The sequence below is a fragment of the Strix uralensis genome, chromosome Z (assembly GCF_047716275.1).
Source record: "Strix uralensis isolate ZFMK-TIS-50842 chromosome Z, bStrUra1, whole genome shotgun sequence".
Lineage (NCBI taxonomy): Eukaryota > Metazoa > Chordata > Aves > Strigiformes > Strigidae > Strix > Strix uralensis.
The window spans coordinates 49,083,112-49,099,813 of record NC_134012.1 but is presented as its reverse complement, the minus strand read 5'-3'; the positions used below and the strand labels follow the sequence as shown (position 1 = coordinate 49,099,813).

The following is a 16,702-nucleotide window of genomic DNA, read 5'->3' as shown; positions in this document are numbered from 1 at the left end:
AAACAGTCTTAAGCTAATAAAATGTTTATGGAAATTTGGGATCGTGATATGGAGTGTTGTAGATCTTTCTGGGAGAACCTTACATGCAACACATTAGGTGTGGGCATAAGTTCTCCTGAAAAAACTGAAAAAAGAGAAGAAAGTCCCAAACACTAAGCAAAAAACTTGTGCTGGATTTTTAGCTTAATTTTTAAAGTAAGGGCATATTGAGTATGAATGAAAATTCTCAGGAAAGTGTACAATACCATTGCTTTTCTAAGTGTAAAATGGGTGATTGGCTGTATTAAAAGGATTGTTGAACCAGTGGAAGTGGAAACTAGACATAACTGTGACCATTATCTGGCTCATAGATATTACTACATATTAGTAAAACTAGCTAGATTTTTCTATAGTGGTGCAGAGTAGAAGGCTGGAACAGAGCCATGGCAGAATGTTCTTTAAGGCTCCTGAACACCTCTTGCTGCAAACCACGTCTATAAGCCTAAGAGGCACCTACTGCATTTTAAACTGTTCAGAGGGGCTTTACTTCAAGACTTCAAAAAGCCATGTGATATAAGGGTGTGGCTTTCAGATGGTGACCATTTTCCACATAGTAATTGCTATTTGGCAGTGCTAGTGACTTGTACTACTGATTTTAATCATCCTGAACTGTTGTTTTGGGTTGGGTTTTTTTTGTTTTTTGGTTTTTTTTTTTAGGAGGTATGAAGGAGAGTTGGGAAGATGACTCTCTGGATCAAAAGAGAACTGAATATGTGAAAGCAAATAATACTGAGAACTATGCAGAAATACTAGCACTGAAGGAAAGAACTGAAACCTTGGAAGGTCAGCTAGCTGCACTTGAAGAACAATGCAGAATAGAAAAAAACAAAAAAGAAGAGTTCAGTGGGCAAATAGAAAACTTGAACCTCAAGCTCTCTGCTTCTGAAGAAAGGGCTTCTGGCTTAGGTGAAGAACTTCAGCAGTGTTGAGCTGACTATCAGGAGATTGTTTCTGAATTGGACAAACAGCAAACTATCAATATGGAACAAGAAGAAAAGATTATTCAGCTAAATAATGAAGTAGAAGGTGCTAAACAAAATATAATTTATAAAGTGCCACTAATTAAAACAATGCAGTCCAAAGTACATGAGTTCTATAAATGTCAGTTAGAGTCTTACACTAGGGATATTGATTCAGTTGATCTAAAGGATTCCTTAGACTCTCAGAAAGATGAACTGGAGAGAGCTCAAATGAGTCCTGTGTGCATGGAGTCCCAAACTGCTTCTACAGCAGCTCTGGGACAGGAGAGCTCCTTTCATTGCAGTGTTGAAAGCATTTGGGAAGAATGCAAAAACATTATTAAGGCTTCTTCACAAAAAAGTCAGCAGATTCAAGAACTACTTCGACAAGGTGAAGACTTAAGGGACTTGATGATGCTGAGAATTGCAATAAACAACTAAAAATAAAGTTAAATGAGACTGCAAATCGAGATCATCAGTCCACAAAGGAAAAAGATCTTATGAGTCAGTTACAAGAGCACATCCAGAAGAAAACCCAGGATTTTGAAAAACAGGCTGCAGAAGATCACAGAGTAATTGCAGAGTTTGAAGAGGAAGTTACCAGCTCCAAGGGAAAAATAAGAGAGCTTGAATGCTTCTTGGAGGCTTTTAGAGCTAAAGATGACAGCATAGCAAAGTTAGAAGAAGTACTTAAAGAAAAAGAATCTATTATTTTAAATCTGGAAAGTAATACAGTAGCTCTGCAAGAGGAATGTGCCAATTCAGACAAAAAACCGAAAGAATTAAATGATCAGGAAGCAAATCTAAAGGAGGAAGTTGTGCAGTTGATGAACAGCTTGCAGAACATGAAACACACTCTTTAAGAAAAAGAGGAAAATGAGGGTGAGCAAATACAATCTATAGAATTGTAAGTAAATAATGAGATAATTCCTAGCCCTTTGAGAATAGACTCAAGTTAAAACTACCCTCTGTGAACATCAATTTATTTTGACATAACACATCTTCATGTTTGTCAACTTTATTAACCAAACTGCTTAAGAACTTTTAATGCACTACTTGATTTCTATATTTACATATTTTGCTAGCTATGTTTTCCTCACCTGTTTCTGTATTCTTTCAGAAATATAGATCTAAATCATGCAGAACTATTGTAGGGGGAAACAGGAAATGATGAATTATTTGGGGATTTCTAACAGTATTATGTTACATACCCTTTTTGGAGGAAATGACGTAGTTTAATGTTATATGCTGTAACTCGTATAAAAGCAGGCAATGTTTTCTGTAGAAAGGACTGAATGGTAAAAAGGAAAAGAAGAAAGGAAAAAAAAGCCAGTAATTAAATAGTAAACATTCGGTTTTGGTAATAGCTATTCTAGGTGAACACAGTATACTATAAGAACTTGAAGGAATAATGGGTGTAGGAGAGTAGAACTTCCCCAGCCCCCTCTAGTTTTTAAATCTTTAAGAAATAAGAGATTAAATGTATCTGAGAGATTATATTTGCTATGTGGCAAGGAAATTGCAATCATGTAAAAATAGCTTTAAGATGCTGTGTAGCCCTTCTGACTAGGGTTTCTTTAGTTCTGATATCTGTGGGCACGTGCATGTACTCTAAAATACAATTTAGCATGAAGGTCTGGGGAACTTTGAAAGGTTTTCCTTTTGTGAGACCTTATTTTGCATTGTTAATTATAGAATTTAAGAAATCTTCTATTAGGTAATTGCGAAGTAAAAATCCAAGGTAACTTACTGTAAGCTTTTTAAAATAAATATGACCATTTAAAAATAAACCCGTTAAACTTCTTAATGACTTTATAGCACTTAATAACAACAGGACTTGTTACAATATTGTTGTTTTTTCTACTTTCTTTTGATTTTTATTTATTTTGATCCTTACAAGGTCTGGGATGTAAATATTAAGTTTATACTTAATTGATATTAACCTTGTCCCTTTTGTTACTGTGTAAGGACACCTAGTGGTAGAAATGGTTAGTCTACTGTGCTTAGAAAAAAGAATTTTAAAAAATTGCACTGTTCAAGAGTGAATCTGAGCGGTTTGTTACTTCAGGATCATATAATATGTAGCTGAAATCCAAAATTGTAATGCTTGTCATTTAGCTGATAGATCTGGGATTCTATCCATGAATAAAACCAGCCATCGAAGAGCCTGAGTTAACGTGTAAAAGCTGTTTCTTTGAGATGTGTAACACTAATGTTATTTATGTCTCTTAATTTCTAACACAAGGCTACGTAAAGATCTTTCTGAGAGCTCTGCCCTTGTACAGAGCTTGAAAAAGGATTTGCAGAGGAAAGAGGAAGAATATGCAGATTTGAAAGAGAAACTTTCTGATGCCAAGAAACAAATTCAGCAAGTACAAAACCAGGTTTGTAACCCTAGGGCAAATGTTTCTTCTGCAAGTTTGTTTGGGGTTCTGTTAGTAAAACCTGTTTTCACAAGTCTCAAGCTACAGCTGTTAAAAGTGATTCATAACAAGGCTGTGTTCAGCCATCCATTTAGAGTAAGAGTGAATCTAAAGTTACATTGCCATTGAGCTGTGAGCTAAAGATAAGGTGTCAAAACATGGATTAGTACTGATATTGAAGGGGGGAAGTAAATTTTATTAATACACTTGAAAAAGGCTTGTCAAAAGTAGGTTAACCTGGTTATGGAGGAGGACTTTGTAATCTTCATAACAACAGTAGCCTCCTGTTGTTATTTGTGCTGACTGCAAAGCCTCAGAATTCAGACTTTTGGAAAATGCTCATCTCTGGGAGGAAAAGATGGATTAATTGGAAAAGGAAAGCACAAAATTCTAGAGACTTTTTAAAATCTGAGATGTTTTCTGTTATTTTGGGGAAAATAAATGAAAAAATGGAATAACTTTTACTAATGTTGATTGTTAGTATTTAGTTATTAAGCAGTAGAATTTCTTAGAACCTCATGGGATATCACAAGAACTTAGAATCCAGAAGACTATTGCAAGAGTTTGGGCTTGAAAGTGGAGCCTTAAAAGAGTATTAATGTCTTCCCCAGCAGCGTAACATTTCAGGACTTTTTCCCTACTCAACATGCAGTGTATAATCCTTTGGGAAGTAGCAAGGAGTGGATGGGATCGCATGTCAGGAAACACTTTTTTTTTAAAGGACAACTGAATTTGTAGTTCGATTAGGCTATTTCCTGGTGGTTTGGTTTTGGTGGTGTGGTTTGTTGTTTTTCGTTTTTTTCCTGCCAAACTTAATACTCTGTTCTATGGTGAAAATTGTTCCCTAGGCAGGATGTACAGCATAGTGCACTTCTAGCCCCTGAAATTTAGCAAAGATGCTTGCGAAAATTTGATTCTTGATGAAAGTATTTTTTTACTTAGATAACCTGCAGAGATTGTAAAAGGCTTATAGCTAAATGTTAGCTTTGCTTGCTGTCTTTATGCATTGTTACAGGTGTGTAGAATGCAATCTGAGGAGAAATCCCTGAGGAACAAAGTTAATGAACTTCAGAAAATTAAAAACCAGTTTAGTAAAGAATTAGAGATCAAACAGTGCACAATCCTGCAATTTAAAAAGGTATTCTATTTTTTTAAATTTTACTTGCTTTTAATTTTTTTAAGTAATCCAGTAATGAGGCAAATTTTCCAACCAACAGGAGAAAGCTTACAGAAATAGGGGTAAAAACAAGAGTATCCAGATGAAATTAGTCTTAATGGATGAATGAAAGATGTTTAAAGAACTTCTCACTGCAGGACCTTGGCAAATTGTTTTAAATCGAGTAATCTGCCTAGTAAATACATACTTAATACCTGCAGATACCCTGATTCTGATCAGTGATGCTTAGATATGTTAGTAGGAATGTCTTCTAAACACTTTTTTAGTCAGCTTGAATGCTCCTTTCACTACATGAAAAACTTACTTATTCTCGACTGTTAGTCTTTAAATACTTCATTTAATACTTACTGAGGCTCAGAATGAAAAGCTACTAATATGTAGCAGTATATTTGTTTCTTTCAATATGTTTTTGACATGTTTTCTTTAATTCGCTTTCAATGTGATATTTAGAAGCAGCCGAATAATGAGAAGCTGGAAGAAATCTCCAAACAGTATGAGAAAGTGTGTAAAGGTCAGAAAAAGCCCTTACTGCGCCATTTTTTGGGTGTGGAATGGCAACATAATGAGTTGTGATGTTATCTAATTTGGAGAGTCTTGCATATTTATATTTTAAAATACTGAGAAAATCCAGCCTGGGCATTAAAATGTTACAGTCAGGAACTAATTTTTATTGAATCATTATTAGCAGGAATATTTGAAAGCAAAGAAACAGCCTCAGAATAAGAAGCATAAGCCCCAAAGAAAGACTGGATTTGCTATATCAGTGTTAACTTACTCGATATTGGTATTTATTTGCCACTTTAGTTGGCCATGTTAACAACATCAAACACTGAAACATGAACTAGCACAACAACAGTTTCTGCAGGCTTGATAAACACTCAGCAGTTGAACAATAGTTAGTTTTTCATATAATACAACCCGTAGCCTGACGTTAACACTGAAATGCTCACCTAAATCGAGTGGATGAGAATCACTTCAGAATTCTGGATTTGGAAAGTTCTGTGGAGATACTCTATTTCTTTCTAATAGAGCTTTAGATCTCAGGAAATGGGGGAAATTGCTTGTGGTGAAGGCACTTTGGGAGAGAATGGTGGGAACTAGGATGGGGGCTCATCTGTAAATTTATTTTCAGATCTGTGTGCGTTGAGGTTTGAGCTCAGCCGGCAGCCAGTCGCCACGTGGCAGCCGTTCACCTCCCCCCTCCCCTCCCCAGTGAAATAGGGGAGGGACAAAAAGAAGAAAATTCGTAGGTTGAATAAAAAGAAAGAATTTACTAAACATAACAAGAAAACAACAGTAACAGTAGTGAGTCCAAAAAGCGGGTAAAATGCGGCCGTGGCTTACCGAGCGCAGCGACCGCCCCCCGCCCCCAGCAGCACCCAACCTCACCCAAAACCTGAAAACGGCAGCAAGGAGGCAAAATTGTTTTGGATGTATTGTGATAGCTGCTTTAAATCTCTGTTTTGATTTGTTGAGTGTTATTTAGGCATTAATTTTATATAGTACATAACAAACTTCTAACAGTTAAAGGCTTCTGTTGTCCCTTTGTGGTCATAGCTGATAAATCCAAGTAACTTCAGTAGAAGGATGTGAATGTGGTCAAATATGCATTTAAAACTGTGTGTTATATAACCTCATTTTGTGTACTGACTAGAACTGGAAGCATGGAAGCAGAAATATAGAGAGCTGAATAACCAGAGCAATAGTGACTGGCGGCAAAAGATGAGCAACACCGTGGAAAAAAGCATAGATGAAAATGAGGAATTAATAAAGCTGCAAAAAGAACTGAAGGTAAAACATGGTGATGTAATTCATACTTAGGTTTAAAACCATAACTTTCATTTAGGAGTCTAAATTTTTTTTGTGTCACTATCTTCAAGAGCTAGGGCATGATGTGGCAAGTTCTTACACTGGTGAAGGAAACCTCCTCTAAAAACTGCAGTGCGTCAGTGCAGCAAAGTCTGGATGGAGTGTCTTTGTAATACACAGCATCACTGATGCCCCACAGTGGAGTGCACCCTTCACTGTGGTGTGCTGCCATGGACGGTGCTTCTCTAGCTGGGCTCCTCTTACAGCTGTCCTGAACAGATGTCAGGAGCTGGATTGTTTCAAACCTTTTTCCCATCAGTTGCTTGGGCAAATAAATTGGACACTTTAAAGATCTTGTGCTTGCTGTGTGATCTGTAAGCCCTTCCCGTTAGGCTGAGGGTTTACCTCTTAATTCTCCTTAGATTAGAAAGTAGCCTTTTTTCCCAGGCGGCTTTTCAGGTGCCTTCTGTCTTGTGTGGGAGAATGTCTGACAAGAGGTTTGATTGTGGTAGAGAAGGAGGCAAAGTTGCTGTGGATTGAAGTGACATTCCTGGTTACACACTATCTCTGTTTCCCATTCAAATTGTGCTGCATTTTTTGCTTTTCAGTCTTGAAGTAGGTTTCCTAACATGACCTGCAAGGCAGTATAAAAGATTGGGAATTTGTAAGTAAAAAGGGTCTTTTTGCCATTACCTTTGGTGTAACTTTAATAGTGTTTGTGACTTACCCAGAGCATTTTTAGAGGAAAAATAGTCTGTTCCCTGAAGACATGCCAGTCTGAATAATAAATTCTGAAAACTGCTAAACAATTGTTTTAAATGGAAAAAACAAACGAGAATGTAATACTTGCACTTGGGAATATGCTGGAGTAAAACTGTGCTAGTATTTCTGATATCTTTTTGAAACTAATGTGTTTAACGGTAATTTGGATTTTAAGACTTGTTTTTGTGCCGCTTAATCTCTGCCTATGGCTTTATTTCTGGTTCCACTAAAATAGGAGAATGAGGCAAAGTATCGAACTGATAGAAAGAACTGGCCGGAGGAGAAAATGAGACTCATAAGTCAAGTGAAAGAAGCTGAGAGCCATTGCAACAGAGAAATGAGAAAATTTGTGGAAAACGTTGGTAGAGCAACAAGCAGAAATTGTAAGTGACTGGAGGTCTCAGCAGAGTCCTCTAGCGTAAGTCTTTAGTACAGAGCAGATCTCGTGTCAAGTGTTAACAGTGTGGGCGCTTGAGGGGAGCTGGCCTTTGTCAAAGTCCCCTCACTTTATCACATGGCAAAGCCTACATGAGATCTTCTCCGTGTGAAAAGGGAAGAACAGGAGTGTCACAACATGAAAAAGCATAATACCTAATGGAAGTGCAAGTGCCTGTTCCTTTCTGTCCTATCACCACCACCACCTTGCTGTGAATTCTTCAAACTTCATCTTGTGTGTAAAACACCAATAAGTAACCTATGCTTAAATGAATTGCTACTTAATGAAGCTGAGAAAACATACCTTGAAAAACAAGATTTCTTGCTTGGCTTTTCTGAAAAAAAAGGGGGGGGGGGGGGGGGGGGAGGAAAAAGCCTATGAGGCTTTAGCAGGAAGAGAAGAAGCAGGCAGTAGTTGACAAAAAAAGCTTCTTTCCAGTAAAAATACTTGGTCAAAATGCTAGTGGTTTTGCTCCCATATCGCTTTCAAAGTAGAGTGACTGATAGTTGATAACAAGGCGGATACCTTGCCTGGTCACTGGACTGTATCAAGGTTGTAATTTCCTGAGCATATGAAATTATTATACGAATCTGTACAATCTAAAGCTATACTTGCATCTAGAAGTAGTTAGCAATGACCTTCTGGACCTGCAATCAGTACAGGAGGATGTTAGGAGCTTAGGACTACTTTCACTTTGTCTGTGACTTTGCTTGCCTGAGACTTTCCAGTAATAAAATCAAAAAGTGGGCAAGCAGGAGTGGTGGTTCTTGACAAAAATTCTCTTCACAAAGAGTATAAGTATAGACACATTTTTTCCTAATTTGAAGCATGGTTTGCTTTTGTATATTTGTAGTGAAACTAGTTCGGTGTGAGCTTTTTAAGATCTACATCTCAAGTCTACTAAGGCCATAAGATAGTACTAACTATGCCAAACTAAACTGTCAGAACAGTTCAGATGGTTTGTAGAAGTTTTGGCTCTATTTCAAACATATTGAAATTGTTTGCAGCTAATATAAAAAAAGCTTTATGCTTTTCTGAAACTGAATTTGTAACAGTAACTGAAGTTTCAAAAAACTTATTAGTTCAAATAAACACTCAAGTCCATTTGATCATTTGATTGCGATTTGATTGGACTGGAAATCTGAAACAACTATCACATCTGCTGCCTTTTTCACAGAACCAAGAACTTCATGAGCAAATGGGAGGTGAACTTTTATAACCCTACATAAGTAGAGTAAAATAAAAATTTTGCGTTACATCTTCCCAGGCTGTTATATGACCTTTCTTGACTTTAAATAGAGGCCACTCATACATGAAGTTGTTGGCTTTTTGTTGGACAGCTGGCTGTTTGAGCCTGCAATTCTAAAACTGATGCTGCTGAGTAATTGTAATGATGCTCATGCACATGTTAATTTCTTTTGCCAATCCTGCAATTTGTGGCAATTTTTGCTATGTTTATTAGGATAAGGAAACTGATACAGAAGAACTAAGAAAACAGGTGGCTGAGAAAGATGACTTTATAAAGGAATTGAAACAACGCGTTAACCATAAAAGTCTTCAGTCTTTGGCAGAAGTACCTTTACCTGAAGGACAAGATAAAATAGATCAGTCTGTAAACAAAGAGGTATGTTTGTTATATTTGTAGAAAGTATGTACTAATGATATGTTGTTAATGACTTTGTTGTTTTGTTGTTTGCTCACTATATATTTCAGCAATGTGGGGAATCTCCCAAAAGTTACTTCCTGTAGTTCTTCGTACTTTAGCTGTGTCATTAGTTCTGAGTTCTTGTTCATTCTTCCCTCTCCCTCTTTCAAGTCCCCTCTCAGAAATAAGAAGTACTTTAGTTAATAGAACATCACCTCTCTATACACTATAAAACTTCTGTACCTGAGGGAAAAACTAGTTAACTAATCCAGGTTCTAGAGATCTGAAGACATAATATTTGTGATGTCACCTCTGTTTGGTTATGTCACTGGTAAGGGGATTTCAGCTCAAACAACTTTCCCGATATCACCTATAGTGTGGTAATAGAGATGGTTCTGTAATTAGAGCTGCCAGTCCATATGGGGTTCACAAGAACAGAACAGTATCTTTCATCTTACTTAAAAACAAAACAATATTTGAAGTTTACACAAAGAAAAGATCGACTTTGCATATTTCCTGAACAAAAATTAAAAGGCTTGCACCTGTACTGAGCCTTCTGATTCTGACCAAATCCCTGTGTGCTACATGAGCAGTATTCAATGAGGTAGTTTTCCTGTTAAACTGAATTAATGCTATGTGACTTCATTGCTAACTAGTAATGAAGAGAGCTGAACATGGATCTCCTAGCAGACCCTCCCCTGGCTGCTAGAAGATGCGATTCTCCTCTTGTGGCAGAACTGGACTGAATGATAAAATGCATCTCTTCATCTCTTTCCTGTCTACTGCCAAATAAGACTGGCCAGTTTCTTGCTACTTCATCAGTTCAGCTAGTGCCGAATAGATAAAGCTTGTGATGTATGAGGGAGTAGAGAGTAGCTGTCAGAATGGTTATTGCTTTATATAGCTTTGTAATGGCAGCTAGGAGAGCACCATAAAATTAGTTATTTTTGCTATAAAATTAGTTCTAGAGAAGAATTGTTGTGAACAGTTGGTGCTGAAGTATTTACCTCAAGCCAGTAGCAGCAGTACTTGATGTTATGAGTAAGGAGAGGCTACTAACAGGATTATCATGTGAGAAACTGTTATGGTGGTGAAGTGAATGGGGTAGAGTTTTTGGGGGAAGTCACATAATTCTCAGGAAAGATATAGTGGAGATAAAGAAGAAAATCTAAGGTGATCAGGACGATGTGTGTCTCCTGCCTTGTGAGGAGAGGCTAAGAAGCTGGCACTCTGATTAGGAGAGGTTAAGGCCACCAGAGGGTTGTGGGGCTGAGGTTTACAAAATCATGGCTGCGATGGGTAGACAGAAGGCACAACTGTCCTTGGTAAAATCCTGCAAGAACTGGGCAGCGCTTCATGAAACTAATAGGAGATAATTTTAAGACAGTTAAAATAACATATTCCTGTATGAAGCAGCTAGTAATCTTCTGGAGGTGGTGGCAACAGGTACTGTCAGCAGGGATTAGAAAAATTTTGTAGTAGAAATCCATAAATATATTTTTAAATGGATACTCTGAGGGTTAGGCAGTGGTGTAGACTCTGACAATTCTAATGCAACAGCTGAGAATGCTGGGAGAGTGTGGAGAGAACAGATGACAAGGTGACCAGGATCACACACGTTATCCTTAAATAGCATCTCCCTTTGCCACTCTTGGGGCAGAATATTGAACTAGACAGACTGTTGGTGAGACCCACCAGGGCACGTCTTATGATGGCATCGTGAGTCGAGGTTACTGCCTTCGACTTGTGTTGTCTTTCAGCCCAGGTGTTCATTAGCTGTCTGCACTTGAGCTTTTGTATTGTAGCTTTAGAAAAATCAAAATATTTTGAGGTTTACAGTTTAGCATAATCTTTTCTCATTCTAAATATTTACACTTCATGGAAAAACAAAGCAGAACTAATCCTTTACTTGGACAAAGTATTCCAGTTAGATATGATGAAGTTAAAAGGAATTATTCATTATCTCGATGTCTTAGCAGTGCCTCTTCATTAAGTGAGGTAGGTACAAAACTGAAATTTAAAAATTTTATGCAGTTGTATGGGTTTTGCTAAATGCAGAATAGGGAAGAAAATGTATCCTGCTGTCTGAACAATGCTAAAGTTTTCTTCTGCAAATACCTTTCTCGGTGATCAGATGACCTGATTTAGTGGCTTTTGGTAGAAATGAAAGATGTGTAACATAATCACGTGAATAGCTATATCTGACTTCAACTGCATGCTCTTGAAATCCTGCCTCTCACCAATGCTTATGAAGTGGCTGATTATTAGATAAGTCACTTGAAAAAAAGATAAATAAACCCTTTTAAATGGATGAGAAACAGCAGGGCAAATTGGATTTGCTTTCTTCCACTGCAGGATTCTTGTGTATAACTTTGTTAGCTAACGACGCTAGCCATTCCTACGTAACTTTTTGATTGCTAACTCTCATGAAGTAGCAGTTACAAAGAAAAATGTTTTTATTAGCCAACTCCATTTTTGGGAATGCAGTGGTGCTCGTATTCCCACTCAGAGTCCCAGCTAAACTGCTGCCACAGAGATGCAGGAGCTGGGAAGACCACAGCTCTAACTTGCTGGTTTTGCTAAGAAAAACAGGTTGGGTGGATGGTGGAAGGTAAGTGCTGATGAGGAAGAAAAATTGTGCAAACTGACTTTTCCGTCCCACCCTCCCTGTGCAGTCCGTGCGGTTTGGCTGTGAGCAGGTACAAGACAAGGTTTTCAGCTTGTGGGCAGCGGGCTGCCTTAGTGCCTGCTCTTCCTCCAGAGAACAGGTGGTGATGTAGAAGTCTCTCGTAGGTTGAATTTGGCTTGTAGCTTGCTGGTTGGACCTCGTTACTTGCACAACTTCTCCGGTGTAGAAGGGGAAGGGAGAGTTCCTTAAAGATAGGCTAGAGAAAGGTTATACTTTTCTCTCAAAAGCTCCCATTACTGCCTAGCTCCTCAGGAGCAGCAGAGTTAAGATGAAAGTCATATCAATTCTACTCCTGCTACTTGTGAAAACTGTGACTGTCTCTGCCCTTGAGCAAAATGACTTGGAAACAAAGTATCAGGCTGAGTTCAAGTTCTGTGGTTGTGGATAGAAACATTAACTTTTTAAAATGTAATAAAGATTTAGAAATTAAGGGTTAAACTCTGCTATGCTTGAAGTAGATTCCTTCAATTAGAAGTGTTCTGAAAGTGAACAGCTGGAAAATGGAATGCTTACTTTGCAATCCATTGGGGAAAGATATGTATTATGGGTTTTTTAACTCAGTTATTTCAAAACTTGTGTTCTTAAAATTTCCATGTATTTGCAGGACCATTCAGAAATTGTCCTTCACTCTTCAGAAGTGTCCACAGAAAATGGAAATACTAGTCAGTTCCCAAAACCAGAGGTGGAAATCCAGTTCACAGCTCTGCAACCCAGTAAGATGGAGGTGAAGCACCAGGGCAGCACCTTACCACTTACAGTTAAAATGCTCAAGCCAAGAAAGAAAAGGAAGAGTGAAGAGATGGATGAGGTATGACTTAGACCAACTGACAAAATACATTGTGCAGTTTTTCAATTTATTACTCCGATCATTTGTTAAAATCCTATCCTTTTGATTCTCACTGAGATCCTAAGGATACATAGAGAGAATATTTAAACCTCTTCCCCCCCATGCCCCGCCCCCTGCCAAGTGGTGGATCTCTGGCCTATGTTGAATAAAGTCACAGATTTCAATTTATCCAGACTCTGGACACTTGTCCCTGATCGGTACTTCCTCTTTACCTTTTAATTTCTCTCTCCTTGCTCTTACTGTTTGCTTCTGTCTCTAGCTGTGATCTGCAGGATTACAGACCAGTTCAATAGAACTGCTTCTTTTGGTTTAAACAACCACTGGTATCAATTATAATCTCTTCTAATAGGCAGTTACAAGTTAAGCCCCTGGGCTTAATCAATGCATTTCAGAGTTTCAAGACCACTTCCTTTGACTTTTTGTCCAGTCTGTGTTTTCTTTGATCTTTTTGTACTTAGAGGGAATATACAGAACTAATTGCATGAGCACCTGAACCTCCCTGTTTTCTGTAGAACTTAATTCCTCTTTAATTCCTTCAGCTGTGCTAGGTTATATGCACCAGCCTTCCTAGAGTGCTGTGGTGTCTACATGTGAGACTAAGGCTTCACAGCAGTTCAGGCTGGTAAAAATCTTCTCCGCTCCTACTCGAACTGCACATTTCTTTCCTCTGCCTTTTATCAGCACTAGCACAAACACAGCTATCTCTACAACACTTACAGAGGCTCTGAAACCCTGACACCTCATTGTGGTGGTACTTACATACCTGTAATCTTATGAATCTCTGCACTTGTAAGGACTTCTGCAGCTGACGGGGGGGTATAAGGGAGGTGACCTGTGGATCATTTGCATAAGTGGTAAGTGACGCTTTGAGTGAGTTTGTCTCAGCTGGGGAGTGAAGTGTCTGATGCTTTTCTAGCATTGTGATGTTTTTTTAATCTCTTAGTAAAATAGTTAAGGGAAATGGCCACTTCAGTGATTAGTGTTCAACAGTACTTCGATAAACTCACTTTGTTAAATTTGGATTGCAAAAGTAACTGTTAAAAGCTGTGTAAGTTAATTCATCTGGAATTGAACACTTCATTCTGGAATAATGTCCAGAGTTGATTTAAACTTCCTATGTCTTGAACCAATTTTCTTTGAGAGTAGTATTCTCTTAGGCTGCTGGAAAAGTAAGTGTAAAAATAATCATCCTTCTGAAGGCACTGAAAAAGTACTGCACTTATCTACAGATGGATATATTTCATCTAACGTAGTCACCCATGTTTTGAGAAGACTGTTGTACTGATCCGTTTATAAATCCTCTCATAGTGTAGATGTTCATACCCCGATGGGAGAACATTTAGCTAAGTAATTTTTCAATAACATGGAACTAATTTTAAAAGTATCTTATTGCTGTTTTATTCACCTGAATGTTACTCTTAAATATTTATCTTCATGTTACATATGCCAAACAGAGATAGATTATAAAGTGATTCAGTAACTTTAACTGTTACAAGTCTACTGAAGACACAATTTGGTTTTTAAATTTCCTAAAACTGAAAAGCACTGTTAAAACTAAAACTAAGGACTGAGGGGAAACCTGTAGTGCTAACATAACCACATACTGCTCGTGTCAAATTTTTTAAAAAAATAAAACAAAACCCCCTTGGTTTTTTAGAAACAAACAAAACCAAATCTTTTGCAGAGACTCCCTTCTAATTAAAGAACAAAACCCTCTTTCCATTTTCTGATGCTGTTACCAGCTGGTATGGCTGTCGGTTATCTGAACTCTCTTGGCACCACTTCACGAGATAGAAGATGTCATTACAAGACAGCTTAAGCAGGCACTGTGCTACCAACCTGGCTTTCATACTTGTCACCATAAATCTGAATTTACACTTAGATTTATTAATTTCAATTTGTGTGTTGGCTTGTCAAATCTCTTAAAGACAAAAGTATAGGAAATAATGGAGAGAAGAAAATAGTAAATGTCAGAATGGTTTGACTACAGGCATTTCTAGTTCCCTTCCACAAGTTTGTTTAGCGTTTCATTCACATTTGAATAGTTACCTCTATCCAGTATTAGTCAATGCCTCCCTACTGTTAGTCATAGCATTTAAACAGTGGCTGCTTCTCTAATACAGATAATTGTTCTTTCCAGAAGAATCCTAGTTAAAATTTGTCATATTTATTTTCTTAGGATTTTGTGAAAAGTGAGAACAAGAAAAATGCAAAACCTGCTATGACTAATTCACCTTCTACAAGCAACAAGACAATAGTTTGGTTATGTTCAATTTTGAAGTTAGTTTCTCCTTTCACGAGTCCACCTTTTCTGAATAGGTGGACTCGTGAAAGGAGCAAACATTCTTACGCAGCAGTATCTTATCCTTATCTATGTATTTTGATAGGATTCTTAAACACTTACGTTGTCTTCCTGCTAAACTTTCTAAGCTAACCAAAGAGAGTCAGTCTGTATTTGCCAAGAACGTGTACTAGCTGCAGCGTACAGGGATTCACAGGGAAGGATGTTGCATGCTGAGTAGTTACGAAGACTAGTCTGAACATACTCTTAGCATATGTCATGTTATAGGCAATTCCTTTTGAGGTAGAACTAAGGTTTGTGTCATCTGTATGCATGACAATTATAAAAATATGATTTTAGGCCTTAGTAGTAACCTGGGCAGGCTCAAAGGGTGGACAGAAGACTTATTTTCACCATCAGTTTCCTTCTGTTTTATAACTAGAACAGCTGGTCTAATGAAATACTCTAAAACTTTGAATCTACTTTTTTGTAAAAGAAACTATTTGTTTCCTATCTTACTCGTGCCCTTAAATGTATTCTGTGAAACTCTGATAATTTTTTTTCTTTTGGGTATAAAATAAGGTTGTCTACATTGCTTGCTGTGGCAGTATCATTAGTATAATGAACAGAGGTATCAGTAGCAAAGCTCAAAATGTCAGCTTGAAAATAACATTGAAGTCAAATAAAATGGAATTAAACTTGAAGATAAGTCAGTTTTTCAACTTAAACAATGATCTTGTATTTCTGTACAGATGTCTTCTACAAAGTTGTTTAGAAACGTATACCCCTTAAGAAAGCAAGAATCTACTTCAAGTAAGAAGTCAGCTAAAAAGAAAGATGGAACACTACGAAAAACTGGAGATTTTTTCCAAAGTTCTCCTGTTATTATTCGCTCTAAAGGTTTGTACAGGATAAATAAGGCTTATTCCATGTTATCTGGGTATTGCTCCAGCTCTCTGTGGTCTCTCTGATATGGGGGGGTTTTGTGGGATATGGGGGTGTGATTTGAGGGTCTATGGGGGGGTTTAATGTGATTTTCTGGAATATGGGGGTGTTTGGGGGGGAAATGTGGGGGTGATTTGGGGGGATCAGGGGGGTTTTGGGGGGATATGGGGTATATAAGGGTATTTTGGAAGGATATGGGGGTTTGGGGGTGATATGGGGAGGTTTTGAGGTGATTTGTGGGGTTTGGGGAGATATGGGGGGTTGGGGGGGATTTGGGGGGATATGGGCGTATATGGGGAAGTTTTGGGGTGATTTGGGGGAATATGACAGGTTTGGGGTGATTTGGTGGGATATGGGTGTTTGGGGGATATGGAGGATATAAGGGGTATTTTGGAAGGATATGGGGTTTTGGGGGTGATATGGGGAGGTTTTGAGGTGATTTGTGGGGATTTGGGGAGATATGTAAGGGTTTGGGAGGGTTTGGGGGCATATGGGGTGTTTGGGGGGATATGGGGAGGTTTTGGGAGTGATTTAGGGGATATGGGGGGGTTTAGGGATGATTTGGGGGATATAGAGGAGGTTTGGGGGTATAGTTGGTTTGGGGGTGATATGGGGGGTTTGAGGGGATATGGGGGTGTTTTGGGATGATTTGGGGGGTTATGGGCTGTTTTGGGGTGATATGGTGGGATA

At 38.0% G+C, this 16,702-nt stretch overlaps 1 long non-coding RNA gene across 1 annotated transcript; it reads left to right on the top strand.

The window, feature by feature from the left end:
- Nucleotides 1-7,464: 7,464 nt before the first annotated feature.
- LOC141937545 (uncharacterized) lies at nt 7,465-16,002 on the top strand. Its single transcript, XR_012627000.1, has 4 exons — nt 7,465-7,552; nt 9,068-9,229; nt 12,544-12,747; nt 15,820-16,002. It is a non-coding gene; the product is annotated as an uncharacterized LOC141937545 (long non-coding RNA).
- Nucleotides 16,003-16,702: the final 700 nt, after the last annotated feature.